At 47.7% G+C, this 18075-nt stretch overlaps 1 protein-coding gene across 1 annotated transcript in view; it reads left to right on the forward strand.

Moving 5' to 3' along the window:
* TWIST2 (twist family bHLH transcription factor 2) overlaps window positions 1-8310 on the forward strand; it is a 35360-nt gene extending 27050 nt beyond the window's left edge. Inside the window, exon 2 of the mRNA XM_032190637.1 lies at window positions 8038-8310. The gene's annotated coding sequence lies outside the window, so the exon portion shown is untranslated. The remainder of the gene's footprint in view (window positions 1-8037) is intronic.
* Window positions 8311-18075: the final 9765 nt, after the last annotated feature.

Below are 18075 nucleotides of genomic sequence, written 5' to 3' on the forward strand. Positions count from 1 at the left end.
TGGCATGCTGGTATGGGGAAATTGGCTTTCCAAAATATGACTCTTGGTCCTTCTCTGGGGTTGCCTCATGCTGGCTTTTCCCATGTAAGACAGCACATAGTTGCCTGCTTCCAAAGGCCTTGCTGCTGCTAAGCAATACGGTATTTTTCCCTCAAAGTTGCATCTTTGTGCCATCCAAATGTCAAAAATATCTTAAATAGAGACTACTGTCTACCCTGGCTCTGGGAACAGCTGACAAATCTGTAAGATGATTTGAGAATATCCCTTTGGTACAGACACAGCCAATGCCTGTAGCAGGGCATAGATCCTTTCTTCCTTTCACTTTGCTACAAAAACATTAGTTCATATATAAACTATGCATAAATATGAACACAACATGTACAGATACAGGTTTCCCATTCCTACACAGACCAAGGACTTACTTTCATAAACACACCTAAAGACCCAATGAATTCAGTTAAAATTTTCGGTGTGCTTTGATTTGGTTTTAGCCTACTTGCTACAAGCTATTCTATATAGACATTTCAGCATGGAAATTGCAAAAATGGAAAGCCTTTGAAAATTCTTCTGATCTCACTCTAACTTTCCCTTTCTGACAGCCAGTTTTGACTGATAGAGCAGAAGTTTCTCTAGAAAAACTGGTGATGGGGCCTGGTTACACATCTAAATGCGGGTCAGGTCTGAACCAAGCCGCTTGGTGGTGTGAACAGGTTCTGGAGCACCAAGCTGGTCTTTGCTGCAGCCAGAGATTATCAATCATGATATCACCATGGTGACTGTGAAACCCACCACCTGAGCTGGGACAGTCCTCGTCTTCAAGGCTCTTAAGGAAATCAGTGAGGTGCCATTTACCCAGGTAGGGAACAAAAGCAAAACCCCAGCACTCTCCTTTTCCAGTCAAGGTGACACAGGCCTGTTGCAGGTCCCTCTGCATGGTCTTTAGTAGGCAGCAGTGGATAAAACTGCTCGTAGGAATCCACCATTTTACCCAAGAGTGGCTGTGATGGTCAGGGTGTACGGGAAAAGGGCTCAGTTCTAGGGTGCTTTGGCAAAGGCAAAGGGCAACGAGCCCACCTCCCAGGATGGGGCCCGGCTTTGAAAATGAGCCTTGCTTTGGGAGATTTGGCTGGTGATAAACAAGTCTCTTTTCTGCTTTGCTTTTACCCTACACAGCAGGAAGTCAGAGCAAAGTTTTCCTCCACAAACCTCTGCTGCAGCCCACTTCGGTTCTTTCTGGTTTTCGTAATCTGCAGGAGCAATAGCAACCAGGAGCTCCATGTTTTGCCTAATCCTCCAGGATGGAAGGTTGCAAATACCTGTTTGCCTGTGTACGTCCCTATGTGCTGGTCACGGCTCCAGGCCAGGTCCTGGCTGCCAGCACCTCGCCTCCACCCTAGCACCTCTCTTCTGTAAGTTTAATGGCACTATGATAAAATCCAAGCCAAAATAACGCCCCATTCTTCCTGACTTAGGTCTGTTTCATATGGCTCACAGAAACTCACCCCATGCATAGTTGGAAGGCGATTCGGGGAGGCTCAGAACTAGGTCAAAACAAACTTAATTTCCTCCTGGTCCAGGTGGAGTGCTGCTTTGTGAACCGGGCTATCTGCACGCCGCCTTTCAGCTTTCCACCCGCGGCCATCACAGCCTCCGACACACAGTCACAGGAAAGCTTGTAGCGTTTTGGAGCATGGCTGGTTTCCACTCTCCCTGTGCTCCAAAACAGCTGGACCATTTTTGCCTAGTCTCCAGAAAAGAAAAGCAACAACAAGGAAGAGGAATCACCTTCGGGCATGGAATATTTTCAGCACAAGTTTCAGAAGGTTATGAACAGATTAAAAAAAAAAAAAAAAAAAAAGAGTCTGGATAGCAAAGCTTACAGACCTGACCATGGATATCATGATCAATACTTGCAACATGGTTATTTAAGCTGAAAGCAATGGTCCTCAGTTCACAAAGGTCAGGAATGAGCAAGGTTAAGGGCAAGGTTGGGGTGTTTGACAGTAAGCACATAAGCCTTAAGCACCACAGGTAGGTACCCTGCTCAAGAAGATGACAACCCCCAATAAGTTTGGTGATTTCCGAGTCCCCAGCAAGATCCTCCTGGGTATCTCAGACCTCTGCACTTCAAACTGCCAGGTAGGCTTTAAAGGCAGTCCTCTTGGACGGCAAACCTGGGGTTGAGTAGGGTGACAGGCACTAGGGAGAAAGGAGCACAAGTTGCTCTCAGGACTCCAGCTAGCCTGCCATGGGCCACATCCAGTCCTCTGCCTCAGTAACCAGGTGAGATGGGGCTCCCGTGGCCAGAAGCAAACCAGATTCAGGCTTTCTGGCCTGAGAATCAAGACCCTGAGATCTGTCTTCCCCTCTAGCTTGACATTTCCTAATCTAAAGAACAGCGCGATTTCTGGAGCAGCCTGCTTTGGCATTTCAAAAATTCACATCAGCCCATGCTGACCTTTTCTCTCCAAAGGCACGGGCGCGGACACGTGCGTCCCATGTCACGTTTTGCATTGTTCGCTCTTGTTTTCCCCATCCCCAACCACGGCGTGCCTACGGGGCAGTACACACGCAGCGCTGGTGTGGCGGGTGGGCGTACCGGGGCTGTGACATCATGCAGTAACCAAACTAGCCACATTTATTTGTTTTGAAAAATATTAAGGGCAGCTGCTACTTAGCGCCGACAGAAACATTTTATTGATTTTCTAGAGCAGGAGTGTCCCCTGCTGTGTTGTAACCCAGCAGTGCTTGAACCCAGCGGTGGGACATTTCCAGAATAAATCAGCTACAGGACATTTTCCCTTCTCTTTTTAAATATTCAGAGCATATCCAGCCTTGAAAATACATGCCTGGGTAACAACTAGAGAGGTCACTGCCTCATGTTCTTGCTCTGCCCTGTCTCAATCAAATGTAATCTCCAAGCAGGTCCAACACAGAAGGGGACTACTCCTTCCCCATCCACCCCATAACGTCCCATCACTAGCAGAGGAGATGGAGATGGGACCATTTCTGACATGACGACGGGGGCCCTGCAGCTTTTCCTTGGGCAGGAGAATTTGTTCCTCTGCTGCTGTTCTCGAAGGGGAAAACGCTCTTACCAGCTCTCGTGCAACACCTAGCACGGGAACAACCTGATCATCAGTGTGGGCCAGGGCTAGTGACAGCCTGAGTGGGCTTTAACTGTAGGTTTCCTCGCATTTTTCCCTTCTGGTTATTCTCATGTTGGGAGGATGAGTTTTGAGACAACGGGGAACTCCAGCTGAGTTTGTCTGGTGCTTTCTCGTGGGCTGGTTTAATATTTGCTTCCTCAGCGCGTGTTTGCTTGTGTCCTACCTAATCACCCCAGGCAGCCCCGCTGCTCGCCAGCCCGCCTCGCAGAAATGCCGCTCCCTGCTCCAAACCTCCAGAGTCTGTAAAAAAGCAGCCTTTGAAGTTAACATCCCATTAAAAATGAATGTTCTGGGGACGCTTAAAGAACAGGCACAGTCTGGGCAGGGAGACTTCAAAGGAGGCAAAAATGCAGTGGTGGGGACTGTGCCGAATGCGGCAGAGCGGCTGGGGCACCGCGGGCTGGTGGGAAGAGCAGCCTCTCCATCCCACTGAGCCAGGAACGGGGCAGCCACACACGGGGGCAGAGAGGAGCACACTCACAGGTGTCACTTATTACTTATTCACATCAGTTACTGCAATTCAGCAGTGAAGGATGCTCAGTCAGAAACCGTGTCCCCTCTGGAGGCAGCCGAAAGCAGCATCGCCAGCCCGGGGGCACGGGCAGCGTGCCCTGCACTGACCCACTGAGCGGGGCTGGGGTCTCGGCTTTGACCCACACTCCTTTTCACTTCCCCAAGATGAAGGGGAAGGGGGGAGGAAACAGTCTATAAACTTCTCAGCGACTGCCGAAATCAGTACCAGGTGTCACGGGGCGAGCAGCTGGCGTGTGCTGCACCGTGCTGCTGTTTGTGCCCCTCATCTCCCCCCTTGCTGCCCGACCCCAGCTCGGTTAGGAGCAGAAGGCAACAGGACCGGGCACCTGTGACCCCTTAGTTGGGCTGGGACCTTTCTGGTAGGAAAGTGGCCAGACCCTGGGTACAGAACCATTTCTGACTTTGCAACCTATACAACAAGCTCAAATACCATTTTTTTCTTACAAATAATAATAATTTTATTATTTATTTTATTATTTATTATTGAGTATTTAACAGTTTAAATACTCAAAGGGTTTTCCTGTGATTTCTATTGCTTTTGCATTCTTGGCTGTGTTATGGAAATGATTTCAATCCCTTTGTAACCAAACCCAACCCTAATCCTATATAAGCAAGGACCTCAGGGACCTGTTGCAAAATTTCCTCCGACCAGGGCCCTGCTCTTGCTGCCACCTTACATCAAGCCTGCAGCTCTCAGCTGCCGCGGTTTCCCTGCTGTGCTCTGGGGCTGGGGAATGCTCTAAAGCAAATAAAAATGAGCAGCAGCTTGTGCCACCACAGAAAATGCACTGGATCTGTAATGTTATAGGGTCCAGAGTGCGTAACAGCTATATTCTGTGTTTTAAACTGCAGGATAAAAGAAATGTTTAGAAATTATGTTCAGCAGAGAGCTTCACTGTGTATCATCACACACTCCAGACTCTAATCATGCACTGTTATTGTGTAGCTTTATGCCCTTCAACCATGCACTGGAGAATCACAAGGTGCTTTATGGGCACGAGCTAATTAAAACCCATGTGCACTGTGAGAGAGGAAGGGATGTACGGCAACTTCCCAGCCAGGGAAACTGAGGCACATGCAAAGAGAGCACTTACACAGGGAACCTGTGCATGAGCTAGGATTAAAACTGAGCTCTGCAAGGTCCTGCTGTCCTACCCCTCCAGCTCAGTGCTGAACTTAGAGCAGAAACTCTGTCCCCTCCCTGTGAAATCTGCTATGGGCTTTGCTGTGTCCTTTAAGAAGCCCCATAAATCCGTACCTCACCATCCAGCTGCCACAGGAGACATGCAGTGAGGCCACGAGTGAGCCAGGTTTGCAGGACTTCTCCAGGAAACCTCGGTGGGCCCTGCTCACAGGAGTAGCCACCAGCTGGATACGTTGGCAGGCTTTGATGAACGCCTTGTTGAGCCCCTCTGGAATTAAAGGATCATAAACATGAAGCATGACCTTGGGAGGGTCCATTAAAGCACAGAATTGCTGTGGAAAAGCTCTCTGTAACTTAACAGGTGACAGGAGCCTGCTGGCTCATTTTTAACGCTCCTGAAGGCAATGGGGCAGTGCTTCCCCCGCTGGTGTATGTTGAGCTGGGATCAGAGCTGGACATTCTGGGTGCACTGGTTTTACTGGGACCCTTCGAGCTGGGCTTTCCAGAAACACTGGGGGAAATAAACCTTTCATGGCCAGGTGTACCAGCTGCCTTTGGGTGACCTTTGTATCTGGGCATAATATTGCCTCATCAGCTAAGAGGCTGCCTTAATGTGCAGTGGATAACTGGAGAAAATAGGAGGGAAAATCATTTAGCAGCTCATCTGGTGCTGTGGTTCCCATCCTGTGGTCCACAAATCGTTAGTGAGATGTAAGACCTCAGAAAGTGATTCACACACACAGGCCCAAATCCAAATCATAGACTCACACACGAGCTGAGGGACAGCAAAATCAACAAAGGAACACAACACTTGACCTACTGTTACTTGCTTGTGAATGTGTCCCACTGTGGCACTGCTGCACGAGATGGCATTTTTTTCAGGAAGGACTAACTAGTCCTTGGATGCTCCTGTCCTTCAGCTGGATCCACTGCAACAAAACCAGATGGTACTTGACTTGCTTAACCCACTCCTAAAAACCTCGAGTAATGGAGATCATGCTGTACAGCAAAAGATAACAGGTCTCCTGCTGCTTGGTCTGATCTGCTAACTTTACATCACACATATTAAACAAACAAACAAACCAAAACCAGCACAGGAGGGTCCTTCCCAAGAGACATGTGGGCTGAGGGTTCTTTTGGCATCATGGGGACAGCAATTACTCCAATTACTTATGGAGAAATGCCTCTTTATTATTACCACAAGGCTCAAACCTGCAGTGCCGTGGCAGCAAAGCATGGACCCACAGATGAGCAGCAGTGCCCTGGGTGACTCCTGCAGCCCCTCACGGGGAAACCAGGGCTGGTAACGAGGCATCAGCCCAGCAGTGGGCCATCTAATCTGCCCACCACAACCCCAGTGCTGGTGCCCTGTGCAGGATGGGGAGGGATGGGGTAAGGGTGTTCCTTACCCTGCAAAGCCAAGCCAGAGCCCTGGGGCACAGCACTGCTGCCATTTGCTGAGCAGATCCTGTGCTCGTTTGCCTCACTGTAACAGGGAAGTCAAAACACCCTGTTAGCACTGAGCTGCTGTGAAATTCCCATTTTTTCCAGTTGGCCGAAGCCAAAAGAGCTGCTGGAAACCTGAAGGAACTGGTGAAAATGAGATCCTGCACTGCAGCAGCAGTCGGAGCTGCACCGGGGGTGAAGACATTGACTTCCAAATCACCACTTTTGCTCCGAGAGCAGCTTTGTGCTGACCTGTCCCATCTTGGATGGGGTTTAAAAAATAAGTGGGAGTAGGCCAGCTCAGTGTTGCTTTCTGCCCATTTTTACCTTCCTTTACATGGCAGCCAGGCTGAACAAGGAGCGGGGTACAGCGTTTTGTCACGTGGCTGGAAGCAAACAGCACCCACCCCTTCCTCTGCTTGCTGGAGAAAATCGTGGAAAAAAAGATCACCGAGCTTAAAGGTTGCCCCAGACCCCAGCAGAAACTCACTCTGTGGTGTCTTCCTCCTTCCTTTATTGTATTTTTCTTTCCCGAGTCCCCGCCGTGCTCCCCTCGCTGGGGTTGTGGCAATGTGAGCATGAAGAAAGGGCCAGTCTGTCATCTGTCAGACGTGCTCATACACAAACCACGGCTGCTCGCACACACCAAGCAGTTAGGCTTTCCTAAGTGGTCCTGGGCAGCTTGTCAAGTCCTGAGCTCGTCTGCAGAATGTGGTTGTAATTAGATAATTAATAACTTTGAGAAGGAAAGGAAAGGAAATAAGCTAAATGGAAGCTTTCCTTAGTGGGAGGAAATAATTATATCTGCTTTTTGATATATGAGCTGAGATGGCTTTCTGGAGGCAGAAACAGCATCTTGCATGAAAAATCATCCCTCCCCCAAGTTGGTTGGGATCTCCCTTGGGCACTGCTGGGGCACAGCTTGTCCCAGCAGCCCGCAGACGAGCAGCAGCAGGTTGCTGCAGACCAGGGCAAAGCCCGCAGGTAACAGGGCTCCCCGCCGTGCTGCTGCATCCTGTCACATCCCAGAAAGCGGAGTGGATACTCAGGGCTGGGTCGCTGGGAACCGCGGGGAAAACAGGGCTCTAGCATCACATCCCTCGGGGCTGGAGAGGTGCTGTAAGCAAATGGACTTTTAGATGCATTGCTCCTGCCTATGGATTTAATCATTTCACATCACAATGAAAAAAAAGGCTATGGCATTACTAAACTCTGAAGTTACACACCCAAAAGGAATCATCAGATTTATGCTGATTTCTTTTATTTTGGATGTGCTTGGCTGTTACTTAAATGTGCTAGCCAAGAATAGGAAGAAAACATTAATTTTCAGCAGGGTTTGCCTGATGTTGCAGGAAGAGCCGAGAGTCACTTTGGGTGGGATTACATTTTGTACAAGCACATTTGGGGCACCTAGCTCTGCTCCCTGGGCGTCGCTGGGAGCCCTGTGCTAAATACAGCAACAAATTGGCAGCAACACTAGCGCTGAGCATCCAATCTCCCCGTTTCCCTCGGTTAAGAGGCCACGAGGGCTATTCCTGGTGCACTGGATCTTGCCCAGCTGCTGGATTAACCAAGTGTCTCCATGCTACCGGCACCAGGGATGGATTTTAACATGTGGTTATGGGTTTTCACAAACACTGCCTTGGTTTGCAGGGGAAAAGAGTTTATGAGATAATATATATCACACAAAGATGTGCTGTATTCAGTGTATTTATTTTTCTTTTTTTCTCTCCCTTTCTCTAGACTGTCCAGTGTCTGAGACTGAAGTGGAATTGGGATGTATCCAAGTTTGTAGCTTCTGAAACCTTAACAACCTCAAGTAAACTGGTCCAAAAGACACCTCTTGACCTCCCTCGCTCTGAACTCTTGCAGAGCACTTAGACTGAGCAGAAACCAGCACCAAAGCTAACGGTCTGAAACTTTGCAACATCTCTCCCCAAGTGACTGACCAAAGAGAAAAGAGAAGCAACATTCCTGATTGTTCATTGTTGTTGGGTTTTATGTCCGTGTGTCTGTCTGTGCGTTTGGTTTGATTTCTTTTTTTTTTTTTTTTTTTTTTTCTTTCTGATAAATCTTAATTCAGGAATACCTTTATGAGAAATCTTTGGGTTTGGATTTTATTTCTCCTTAGCTGTATGCTTTTTTTTCCTTTTTTTTTTTTTTTTTTCCAAAACATGATTTCTTGTACAGTAATGTCAAAACTGGACCAAGGCTCTCAGAAAAAAAAAAAAAAAAAGAAAAAAAAAAAGGAAGAAAAAAGGCCTCAGTGTCCCCAGCTCCCTGCATGATTTGTTTCAAGTACAGCCTGGACTACAGACTGCCCTCCACACTCTGCTGCCTCTTCCTTATTGCTCCATGATCTGCTACAGCTCCCAGCCCCTTCCCTCCCCTCCTTTTTATTTTCATTTTCTGTTCCAGTGTATATGTTGCTTATTTGTTTTATTTATTGAGATATTTTTAACGAGCTAAGAGACTGCAATGTCGCTGTGTATACTGCTTCTCTTGCCAATAAAAATAAAGATGTCATGCAGCTACTGGGGGTATTTGATTTACACTCTGAGTGCACAGCCCCGAGCAGAAGCTGAGGAGCTGAGCCACCCCACCAATGCCTCAGTGCTCACCGACTTTGCTAAAACCCATTCCCCAGGTAGCAGGTGATAAATGCAGAAGATGTTAGCTCAGCATCACTTACGCATGGTGATGTCTGCCCACGTGTGCCAGGAGCAGTGGGTTGCTCGCTCGCAGCCCTGCTCAGGAGGCTTACTCAGGCTGCAAGCACTGTGGAAGGGGCTTGGGCATCTGCAGGGCCATGGCCTCCAATGCACTGCTTGTTGCAGACTCTGCCTTTCCAAAGAAAACTTTCAGCCTTTCCACAGAACAATTTGTAATCATTTCAAAACGAATTTCATGTAGATGGGCTGGAGTTGGACTGCTCAGCCTTGGAATTACTATTCATTTCTGGGCTGCATATTGCATCCAGAAAAGAAGCATGACCCATAAAAGCTGGGCAAAAAGCATTAGCTGCGCTATAGAAGTGGTCACCCGGGGTTGCTGGTGTGCTCCTGCTTCCTCCTTCCCTTCCACCTCTTCCAGCTCTGCTGGTACTCACCAGCCTTCCTCCACCGTCTCCTAGAGCCCCGTCAGGCTCTTGGTCACACACATGCTGAAGCCAGGTTTCAATTTCCAAGTCATAAATAACACGTTTAAAAAGAATTTGCTCTTAAATAAAAAAAAAAAAAAAAAAAAAAAGGAAAAAGAAAAAAAAATCCTTTAAAGAACAATCACTGTGGATCTGGAAACATGGGGCTAAATTATCCCAAATGACCTTTTGTTCTCACACCCTTTCCCTGCTGGATTAACAACGATGCCAGTTAACTTGAGAGCATCTGGACTGCAACACCGAGGTGACAGACAGAGATTGATTAAACGGCAGGTCTCTGGCAAAGGCAGCTTGGGAGCCTCAGTGCTCCTTGCAGGAATTATCAATTCACTTTGCAAAGCAAGAGACAAAACAGATCTCTGTAAGAAAGATCAGCTCAGAAATTGGCAGAGAGTGGTGTAGTGGGGGGAAAGGAAAAGATGGTGAAGGATAATTGGCTATGGAAAAAAAAGCAATGCTGTGGTGTCTAGAGCCATTAAAAAATAAATCATGTCATTCCATCTAAACCAGCTTCAGAGAAAAACTTTTTAGCATGCCAAATCCGGAACATACATGTGTGTATCATCAGATGTATTAATTGCCTGATAGGCTTCAGAACTTAAATGTCAAATGTTTATTTTAAAACAAGCAGAGTTGCATGGAGTAAAATACATCAAGTCCATTAGACGCTCTTATTTTCTTAAAAGTAGATGACATCTCAGTCTCGGCGTTTGGTAGCAGCAGAGCCAAAAATGCCATTTAAGAAGGTGAACATAACACGTGTCATGTGATGCAGCACGCCACGCAGCAAGCAGGTTTTTTTTCCTAGGGGTGCACATTAGCTTCTGCATTTTTTGTGAAGCTTTAATGATGCTCCACATCACACCAGGCTGATGTCACCACAAAGAGTGACATTTTCCAAGCATGGGCCTGTAAATCCAACTTCAGCCCCATTAATTATTTGTTAGAAGAGCCTGATGTGCTGCTTTGCTTTCCCAGGACATGACCAGATCCAGAAGGAGAGACCTGGCAGGTCAGATCAGATGTCTGCAACCGTAGGTGCCATGTGCTTTCCTTAATGCTGCAAAGCATCAGGGCTGCTAACCTTCCCTGACAATTCCAGGCATTTAAGGACATCTCATGGTAGATCAAAGCTTTTGCTCTCTCCCTCTCGCTGCAAAGTGCACTAGCAGCCACTATCAGGTGAACGGTGACAATAAATGGTTGCAAGCACTAGCTGAGCCCCTTTTCAATCAATTCTGGGGGTTAGCAGAGGCTCCTGTAGGTGAATGGCCATGGAAAAGTAAAGTTGGAGACCAGAAATAAATCCAGAGCACTAGGATACTTTTTTTCTTTTTTCTTTTCCAGGCAGAAACTACTGAAGTTGGTCAGGTCAGTCAGTGAACAGCAATGCCATGGGGCTCAGATGAGTGGTTTCAGGTCACAAGGTGAGAATGGGGGATATCAAACACTCCACGACATCCTGATAATCTGAGACCTGTAAATTGTCTGGATAACACATTTTAGCAGACAACACACTTGAATTGACAGATAAAGAGATGTGCGTTCAATAAATCGCTGAAAAGCTTTTTCATCTTGTGTGAGTTCATCTTGCAGAAGTTACAGCCCAACGTTAGGAGGAAACCAAAGACAAGGTAAAATGCAGATCCTAAAACTGAAGCTATGTTGTCCTGTACAGCACATGACAGACATATTTACTATTCTTTTTCATATGTAGGAGTTTTTTAGTGCTAATCAGTACTTATCATTTAGTGCTCACCCTAATTCCCACTGTGACTGAATTTGTCCTTTTTCCATCTGTGCATGAAACCCCAAGGTTTCTCAAGAGACTGGCATTTCCTAGGGCAGAGACATACTCTCCTGTGCAAAGAGAATAAAACCAAAATCCTGTAATGCACCAGGTCCATCCAAACCTGACAGATCCTCACAACAGGGGTTTCTCCGCATGTGCAGGACCTGGCTAAATATTGGTCCTGAATTGTTTGCTCTCTGCATACGTGAAAGGCTGCAGAAAACACCCAGCACATGCTATTTGTGCAGGGGTCCAGCTAATAGCAAAGTAAAGTGTTCACTGGAAAGAAGCCAAGTCCTGAGGTTGTGATATAAAGTGTGCTTTTTATATATATATATATATATATATATATATATATATATATTTTTTTTTTACTCAATACCAGCTCAGCAAAGCACTGCCAAACCCCCCACTTCCAAAAGGGAAAAAGTTTTCAGCTAGAGTTCTTGATGTAGGTCAAATGAAAATAAAATAATATATATATATATATAAAAAAGCCAACAACAATCCCAAAACAAATCCAAGCCCCACATCCCACCCCTTGGAATCTCTTTTCTCCCTGGCCTCCCCCAGGGCCACCCCGTTTTCACCCAGCCGCCGACAGTGAGAAGGGGAGGAGGGACCAGGGAGGGGGAACACTGACAATTTTTCCCAGAGATGCTTGTAAACTTGGAGTCCTCGCTTGGCTGGGACCACCCAGGCACCATCGCTGGGATGGGGATTTCAACCCCCCCTTAAAGGGTGACTGCAAAGAGAGGTAGTCAGTCTGTGGTGCTTAGCATCATCTCTGCACGGAGACCTCAGCTAGGGCAACATACATCCCACCCAACACTGGGAGAGGAGGGAGCCCGTGGGACTTCAAGTGGCACCTAGATGGAGTCAGCTATATGATCAGGGTAAAGATAAGTCTCCTGTTGACTTCTCCAAGAGAAAGGAATGGCTGTTCTGAAGCACAGTGACAGTGGCCTTTATTGGGGTTAAAGATAAAGGCCAAAAGTGTACCTAGAAATCACAAGAAATGTGAGGTGCTGTTGCCTGAATATCTCTCATACATATCTCTTACTGAAACAAATGCCACATGTCACCAGGGAGAAACCTGCTAACTTCCCACTGGGCCTTAGCAATGCCTTCTGCAGGCACTGTAACTCACTTTCAAATCTCTGAGCCGCCATACTGCAGCTCTTATTAAGAGAAAAACTGGAGTCGTTTTCAAGATCCTAAATTCTCTCTGTGTGCACACATTGCAGTCAGATATTTACTTCGCAGGGACTTGCCCAGCTCATCTCCAGCATCCAAACATCTGAACTTCAGTTGAGATCCTTCAGTCAGACAAACCCCCTTCCAGCAGCTGCTTCAGCATCAGATGGACTGTGGAAACCATGAAAGGCAGAAGGAGAGATCAAGCACAGCAGAAGATCTTCTTGCACAACCCATTCATCCATCACTCAGGCCTGCTGTCTTCACAATGCATTAAATATCATGACTTTATGCCTCATCTTTAACACTTCCTCCCACTTCTAGCACCAAATCAGTAACCATAAGCTGGTCCCCTAAACCCTGATGAGAAGCAAACACCATACATCGCCAACATTTCAGCCATGTTTTATTGCAATAATTCAAGCTGATGTAGGGTTTTCAGCTGTATTTTGATGCTTTTTGTGGTTTTGATGCCATTCCACTGGCCTTTGTAGTCTCAGAATTTGTTTTGAGTATGGTAAAGTGCACTCAGCCCTTTTATGATTTCCTGTCTTGTTTCAGAGTCTTGCACTGAAAGACTTTAGTTGCCTCCTAAATCTTTTTCCAGAACTCTCCTGTCACTTTAAATATTGGCCAGCATTTTGTTAGCTTCAAGACTTTGAAATAATATCAAAGTAAACCTCAAAGGAAAATAACCCAGTAAAGGGTAAGGTTGGAGCTTAATTCATATTTAAATAAAGATCTTTCACTTCAGCTTGGGTTACTGTGTAAAATGACTGGGAGCAAATGGAGCTTTTAAAGGCCTTATTCCCCTGGGGGTCTATTTTAAAATGATCGGAGAGCCTACCAGGCAGGGGAATGAAATTGCCTTCCCATGAAAAATTCTCTGCCAATGGGAAGAAAAAATTTGAAGTTCTCCAGAATCAAGATGGACTTTTTCCTCCCTCCCTTCCTCAACCGTGGCCCCAGACGACATTTGTAAATGGTGCTCTCTCCCTGCAGGCAGAGAGGAACAGTTCCAAAGCCTTTGCAGAAGGAAACAAGGGGCTAGCAATTGATTTGCAAATAAAAATATAGCCTTCTCTTTAACAAATTGTTCTTCCTTTTTTTTTTGGGGGGGGGGGGGTGGTGGTGGTGGTGAGGAGGTGGGAGATATCAGGGGGAACAAACTGCATTTTATTAAATGAGAACAGGAGATTTGCCCTGTCACCCCTACCAAAATTCCATCTTTCAGGAAAGAAAGAAGGAATTGGGGTCTGATTTCCTACAAACTTCAGCACCTGACAGGAATTTTCACAAAGCCATAAGGGCAGATTTGCAAGCTTAATGCCCAGCACAGGTAAGTTTGCAAGAGTAGCCAAGCACACAGCTCTCCTTGACTTTATCTGGGGAGCTTCTTTGAAATTTGCCTTTAAGCAGCACATCCTGCTGCAGCATGGAGCAGAAGTGGTGATGGATTTAGCCTTCCACATACCCTCTGCCTTTATTCCTTATTTCCTATTCAAGCCCAAGGAACAGTGGGTGGGAGGGACTGCTTTTGCTAACGCCAGCAGCTCCAGATCTGCCAAAACCCGAAACAAAGGCTGTGAGAAAAATATTTCTGCAGGAAGCATTTGCTGAAACATGATTCATTTCTTTAAGATAAGTAATATTTCCTACGGCCAACACTTACAAAACAGTTAGCCTCCCTCATCCGTACTTCAGCCTGGATGATGAATACGGCTGAAGCATGTGCTTCCAGTTGAGCCTCTACGGTGCTGGCGTGCTTGCTCAAAGTTCGAAGGTATGGCACACCACTGCAAATTTGCTCTCATCTGAAGGCACTTTGAGGCTGGGGACTTCATGGTTTGCTCTATGTCTTTCCTTATTGCCAGCCCCCCAGGACCCCCTCAGTTTGGCTGCACCAGGTCAGGAGGTGAAGGGGACTCTCCTCTCCCCCTGCTGCATGCCACCACCTCAAGCAGCATTGTTTTCAGACACAGCCTAACACCCCTGCCTCAGTCGCTGTGCCTTTTTCACCAGCTACTACAAACAATGGGCTCTGTGGGTCATTTGCAGTTCATCACGTCTTTTGAGTTGTCCGCGTAGTTATTTGAAAAACCATTCCTGCTTAGCACATGGCCACAAGATACATAATGAAATTTCCTAACATCCCTTATTTCAGAAACCTCTTTCAAAAGCGGCCTGCCAGACTGCAGCTTTCTTTCCCAAATTAGTGATCTGGTGGAAACTCAGCAGGAACTGGGCCACGACCCAGCTGGCACGGCCCTGAAGATGTGCGAGACAGCGGCTCGCAGCGCGCCGTGGGAGGTGGGGACTCGCGCCATGGTCCCCCGGCCCGCCTGGGTCTCAAGCCAGGACACAGCTTCAGCACCTGCACTGCTGGTTTTGGACCTTGACCCTCCTCTTCCGAGAGCCCTCGCTTTCTCACATATGGGTCTAACCAACATGAGGGGCTGGCTGAGCTCCTTCCTCTTCCTCGCCCCTCTGGATGCTCAGCAGAGGCTGAGGGCTGTGTGGGGCTCTCTGTCCCAATGGTGCCTGCCAGGACAGCAAGTCCTGGTGGGGTGATGGACCCAAAAAGCTGGGCAGGGAGCTCCATGGGCACAGCCCTTCTTGCTGCATTGGTGTGGCTCACATCAGAGCTGATGGAGCCCATCCATGGGGCTGGCACACTTCTGCCCCATCCAGACACCAGCCTGAGACATGGCCCACCACAGATGTTCTTTAGCCACCACATTAAGGACATAAAACTATGAGAGCACATCCAAAGGAGGGCTACAAAGATAGTGAAGGGTCTAGAGGGCAAGATGTACAAGGAGTGCCTGAGGTACTTTGGTGTGCTCAGCCCCGAGCAGAGCAGGCTGAGGGGAGGCCTCATGGCAACCTGCAGCTCCCTCACGAGGGGAGTGGAGGGGCAGGCGCTGAGCTCTGCTCTCTGGGGACAGCGACAGGACCTGAGGGGATGGCATGGAGTTGGGACAGGGGAGGGTCAGGCTGGGGGTTAGGGACAGGTTCTGCACCCAGAGGGTGGTTGGGCACTGGGACAGGCTCCCCAGGGCAGTGGTCATAGCACTGAGTCTCCTGGAGTTCAAGAAGCGTTTGGACAATGCCCTCAGACACGTTGGTGTGATTTTGGGTGGTAGTGTGTGGAGTCATGGTCTTGTGACACCTCAGGCCATGTTCACTGTGGCTTGCCAAGCAGCCCCTCTCTCACCAGCCTCCTCTGATCACCCATGCTAATGCAACCCCATGTCCACGGGCCATCCATCACCTCCCGGGTGCAGCAGCCCCAGGTATTGCTGCACCCCAGGTCCAGGGGGGCTGAGACTTTCCTGTGGTGCACCTCTGATTAGGTGCTGGCTGAGCACTGCCTTCTCCAGCCATAAGAAAAGGAATGGTGTGCATATAGGAAAGAGAAGTGCAGAGGAAGAAAAGGATTAACACGCAGTGCAGAAAGGAAAGTAAGCAAAGACGTGCCTGTTCTTATGGACCGCACATGAATACATCAGTTAGGAGATGGATGGGTCTTTCAGACGTTTCCTCAGACCCCTTTTCCATATATCATGTATTGCTTTCAGGTTAGAGTTTCATTCATACTAAACTCACTGTTCCTCTACATTGAGACTTCAGCACTGCCTTTACAAAGCCATACTTTTTAACGCCACATTAAAACAGGATTGAATATTGGTTACTCAGAGGGGGAAAAAAAATCCTAATGTCAGCATTTTTGTTGCAAACACAGCACGTTCAATACTTTTCAATAGTTTCTTTCTAAAGGGGTGAGAAGATAATTTACATTATTAAAAAATACTCTTTCATGCCAGTCACATGCTTCCTCAAGATGTTGACCAGAGCTGCAGAGCTCCCACTCTGCACACCTCTGAAACCACCTGTGATGACTGGGACTGACACCCCCAGCAGATTTGTCCCTGCCCTGCCCTCCAGATTGCGGTGGGGGAGCTCCCATCCTGCATAAGGTGGTGCACGGGGTCTCCTCTGCTCATGGCAGGACTGGGGGAATCCAGCCCCAGCACAACAGCACAGCCCGGGCTGGGAGCAGCTACTTCTGCTACAGCTCTGCTGAGCTGTAACCAGATCTTACCCTAGTGAACCTCATGCTGTGACATGTTTATACGACCAGGCCCTTTCCCCTTCATTAGTATTGGGGTCAGGAGGAGCCAAAGGTCAGGCTCGGAGCCGATGATTTCTCTTCTAAACAAAACCATTGCCTCCCTCTACCTTCCTCCTCAAAGAGCTTGGATCATAAATTTTCATTTAGTACCCCTGAACTGACTTTTTTTCCCCTTCACGTTCTCTTTAACAAGAGAGATATTTCATTCCCCCAAACCAGAGGGCAGCTCCTTATTTCTCTGAGTCCCGAGCTATTTAGGAAGCTTTTGTCAACATCCTGCCCCATGCTTCAACTTACAAAGTGCCAGTCAGGGTTGCTGGAGAAATAAAGGTGGCAGAGATGTGACACATGGCCCCAGGCCAGCCTTATAACCTCTCAGCCAACTCTTGCCAGATCAGCAGTCCCGCTGCCGGGTTTTAATGGCTCTGCCACCGATATTCCCCCAGCATCAGCCCCCTGCTTGACACCCTCAGGGCTGGAACGTGCAAAACCAAACCCCAGCAAAACCTACCACTGTCAGAAATGATCGTGCTTGCTTCACTTTGAAGAGAGAACAGGGGAAAAGCAGAAAATGCAGCTGGTTTTCAGGTTTGCTACTTACACTCATACATACCCTAAAGCCCAGCTAAAGCTTAATGTCAAAGAGCAACCAAAACCCCGTGAGCCAAAGTGCAAATCATTTGTGCTTCTCCTTGGGAAACTGCACATCCAGAAGTGAATTTTTTATTTATTTTTTTTAATTCCACTCCCCTCTGATGCCATGGACACCTCTGAGTCTCCCAAAAGGTTCAGCTTTTCTATTGCTTTACAGATCCTGACCTCTCCCATTGCACTTTTTCAAACTTCCCAGCAGTGATGGTTCTTGGTACTTGCTTGCCTTAACAACACATCAGCTGACATGGGAAAATAAATTGGCTGCTGCCATACAAGGAGGAGGTGATTTAGACAGCCAGTTTCAAGAAGGGTTAAGGGATCTGGGTGCTCAAATCCTGCTGAAAGGGAAATCCCCTCAGGTGGTTGTGAAAAGCCCACCATGATGGCCTGACCCTTTCTGGAGTTGAATGCACTTTCTGCCCCAGTGCTGCAGGTTCACATTCCACAGGGCTTCGTGGATGAAACACGCTTGGTGGTTTCAGCTGGGTCTGGTGTTTAAATCCACCATTGCACAGATCTTGCTAGGACATGGAGACGCACTGTTCCTAGCAGTGTCAGGAGAGCCAAGGAGATATACTTTGCACCAAGGCAACCATGCTTCCCAGACAGCTTCACACCCCAGCTCCAACACCCATACTGAAACACAGCAACAAAGTGTGATTTCTGAGACGTGGGGTCAGACTCCTCTGAAGTCTCATGAGAGCTTCAAGCTGAGGGTACACAACTTTCTACATCAACCCAGCCAGGGAGCAAATTGTGGATGACTGCTCAGCTGTTCCTGCATAGCCTAACATGTCTAATTATGCCCTGGTAAGACATAAGCAATGTGAATTGCTGCCCACC

This window comes from Aythya fuligula, chromosome 6 (assembly GCF_009819795.1).
Source record: "Aythya fuligula isolate bAytFul2 chromosome 6, bAytFul2.pri, whole genome shotgun sequence".
NCBI lineage: Eukaryota > Metazoa > Chordata > Aves > Anseriformes > Anatidae > Aythya > Aythya fuligula.